Source organism: Notamacropus eugenii, chromosome 5 (genome assembly GCF_028372415.1).
Source record: "Notamacropus eugenii isolate mMacEug1 chromosome 5, mMacEug1.pri_v2, whole genome shotgun sequence".
Lineage (NCBI taxonomy): Eukaryota > Metazoa > Chordata > Mammalia > Diprotodontia > Macropodidae > Notamacropus > Notamacropus eugenii.
This window is the reverse complement of record NC_092876.1, coordinates 73,339,837-73,343,861: the sequence shown is the minus strand read 5'-3', so window position 1 is coordinate 73,343,861 and position 4,025 is coordinate 73,339,837.

Here is a 4,025-nt window from a genome sequence, read left to right as displayed (position 1 = left end):
TGTGGTTCTGGATGGTAACAATTATAGGGTGAAGAATTTAGATAGCATTTGGATGGTTATGAGAAAATTGTAAGAATACTGATAATGCTAAACACTTTGGGTGGCAAACCTATCTCTTGACTTGCAGCTCTAAATCTATGATTTGATGATTCCAAGTCTGTTTGAGGGAAGGAGGAAGTCAATCATAGATAATACTCAGATTTCTACAATGTTTTTACAGCTGTGCCATCTGGAATTTTCTTTCCGAATCAAGCTCACATCTCTCTAAGGGAACATTGGCAACATTTGTAAATTGCCAACAGTGTCTTAAAATTTCTGACAGGCTTCTACATCACTCATGCATGAATGATGTAATGTGGTACACTGTGTCCAAATCCTTCTTTGACCCTTACCTGTGTAAACTTGGATGTCACCAAACCCCTAAAAGCCATGTTTTCCTTATCTGCAACGTCAGGAAGTAGGACTAAATAACCTCCATGGTAGAAATTCTTCACCTTTTCTTCATAATCAAGGCCCTTCTACCCTCCACAAGATAGAATCCCACTCCTGCTTTCATAATCAGCAAAGGCTGATGACATCAACATGCTACTTGGCGCCTTGAGGCCCATTTAGTCAATAATCTACTCCCTACCTACATCCCTCTCCCCTGCCATATCTAATAAAACCCAGTTTCCTGCTTCTTTAATCTGTGTGATTCAAGTCAATCCAGCAAATGTACTGGGGATACAAAGACAGAATGGAAGTAATTCAAACTACAGCCTGCCTACTTTAAAACATCTAACCCACACTCCTATCCAATTTATTCTACAGACCCTATACTCTTCTGCTGTACCTTCCTCCCATCTCCACTGTGACCTTTAGTACCTCTTCTGCCAACAAAAATGTTCCCCCATTCTTGATACCTTTGGAATTGGAAAAATGTCCAGTCCGCCATCTTGTTTTTATGCACTAGAAGATAACAGCAGCACCATGAGTTACTTCTGTATATATGACCTGACAACATGTTCCCCAGGTATATACTCCTCCACATGTGTACTCTGGACATATCTATTTCCTATTTATATGCCTCTTGATAAGTGTCCCCTATTATGCATGTTAGGTACTCTTCTACATATGTACCCTGGCCACACATAATCCTTACACATAGACCTATCCATGTGTGTTCATTCTTCTCACTAATACTGTTCAGGGAAGGGGCCCTAGGTTTATGGAGGAAATGTTTTACTGCTACTTTTCTACTATGTCATTTGCTTTTAACTGTGTCTGCTGGCTGACAACTAAAGTAAACACACAGATAGGAGTTTGTGAGCTACAGTTTTAGGAGATATGAATCCACAAAGTACCTTGCAGCTGAGGTTGTCATTCCCTTGGGGACATACTGTGAGTTGGGGCCCTCAAGTGCTACACAAAACGTATAGGGAAAAGGATTGGGCGCCTCTTCCTTTGTTCCTTGCAGATAACTAGACAACAGGTCAATCCCACAGGAACCAATGGCCTTTTAAATGTGTGTGAAAAGTGAAGGCCAAGTGTGAGTCTTGGGTAGAGAAGTACTTCATGATGAAATCCAGGGTATGTGGCTGGGGTAAGCCAGGGGTAATTATTGGCTCCTTTCTTGGACTTTGTCTCCTCTGACCTTCCTGGGGTCTCAACTTCAGTTATTCTTACATTATTATATCTACTCTCTATAATATGGAACTTGGGGCGTACGTGGACACACACATACAGTCTCATCTTCCCTTCCCCTTTTAATTTGAAAGACCTTCTGATTAGATCTATAAAGAACCAAACACATTCTTTACAGCCCTTGTTAGGTACATGCCATCTCTGACTAAGAGCCTGGCTTTCTTAAATTTTAAGCCATGGCCAAGAAATCCAAATCCCAGTCCCAGAAACCATCTTCTTAACTATCTACTCATGCTCTGTATCACCATCATTCATCCAGATAATTGTCCTTCCTCTGCAAGGGCATGGAGCCCAAAATGAGCCATGTTTCCCCTGCCCTGTGTGAGTCAGGTGCATAAAGGCAGGGGGTAAACAGAGGAATCTGTGAACATGCTCTTAACAGGAGAAGCCACTCAAGTCAGTATCTGGAAAGGACCGAGGCTCTGAGGAATGCTGATGGGGAGAGACCCCATCAACAACTATTTTGTTGGCGCAATCTCAGACCTTGGACTCATGCACCACTTGCTATAGATGCTAGGAATAAAATTATCCCAGGATGGTCTCTTAGTCAGGAAGATGATGAAGCAGAGGCACAGGGAAAAGGAAAAGAGTTGGGGAAAACTGCTGAAAGATTTCCTGGCTAACAATCTCTACTCATCTTCCCATGCTGTATGTGGTATCTCCATCAGTTCCGCATCAGCTACCTACAGGAGCACTGAAAAAGTATGTGACAAAGAGAAATGATGTGGGTGTGTATGATTTGTTCTTTTGACCAGAACTAGCTGGTTCTTTTAAGAGTAAGAAACTCCTGACTCTCTCAAAGATTAGGCGGGATTTTTCCTTTTTGTTTCCAAGTTAATACATGTAGCTGGGGACAGAGGATTACCACCTTAGTCTGTTAAGCAAAACTGAAGCTTTTTTCATTTTTCTAAATCAGCAAAGCAAATAGCCACTGAAATTCATTTATTACCAACTCCTAAAGGTGTGTGAGATTAAAAATTACATTCAATGTGAAAATAATCATTTTCTTTTATTAATGGAAAATGTTAATACTTTTTTTTAAACTGTGAGTTTAAAAAATATTTTAAAAATATCAATTTCTGAAAACTGGCGCTGGAGTTCTAGACTTTTAGGGGTTATTTGAGTTCCTAACACCAGATCTCAAGACCCCTAGACTATCCTGTGTGAAGAACTAACTGGGTGAGGGCACAGTAGTGTCTATAAACATCTCAGTTTGCCAGAGCTCTCCAGCATCTACTGAAGTCTAAGACAAAGTAAGTCACTGGCACTAGAAATCTGCAATGACATCTCAGTATTCATGTTCCAGGAATAGTACCTGCTTGAAGGTCCCCAAACATCCCAGGCTTCCTTGAGACCCCAGAAGAATTAGAAATTGTCTCAAAATGGCACTGCTCAGGAACCCCCCAAAAAAATAACTAAGGTCCACAATCCTTTTAATGAACACTGGGGATTTCAAACTAGTTGTCTGATAAATTACCTGCTTCCTCTACCCTATCAGTTCCACCAGAGTTATTCTGGAAGGCAACTGACTCACCCTAAACTTTGGATGATGGTACTCCAGATTTTCCATCACCTAAATAAGTTTCTTCATTTCCAACATGGCTTAGACCACAAAGATTCCACCAGATTACAATTAGTACTAAAGACACAATTGACTCAGCAAGGCTGTAGAAAAGGAATGGAGAAATCCATCTGCACACAACATATCAATGTGATCCTCTACCAACTACTCATCTGTGTCTTAATAATTTTAAGACAATCACAAGGACTAAATTCGACTTTATTAAGATAATCAAAATAACCGGGCATTATTTTTATTCCTGGGCAGAATTCCAAAACAGATTGGAAAGGTGAATATGAGGTAATATCACCATCAGCATTTCCCCCATACTCTGCAGAAATACCTGAATTCATGGACTACCACTAATTCAAAAAAACAAACATACAAAAAACCCCTGAGCTTCCCCATAATGACTGAGCCAGGGGTTTGCAAGCATGGCACCAAGCACAGAAAGAAGTCCCAGATTCATCTACTGAGTCCACTTTCCCACCAGACTAAAAGCTATGTTTTCACCAAATTTAACAAGATTTTCTCCTCTACAGATTCTATTGTTGTGTTAACAATGTCTGAGCTATATTCAAGATTTGTTTTAATCATTTATTTTCCCGTTTATAAATAGAAGAAAAAAGTCTCTATTTGCTTTATAAGGTTGTAATGTGAGGCTGAAATGTTTTCTGTTAAGTGCTTTAGGTTTGCTGAAAATCACAAATCTGTGACAATATGGTAATTTTTTTATTGCTTCAATTCCATACATGATTCCTGAAATGAGTGAGAAAGTTCT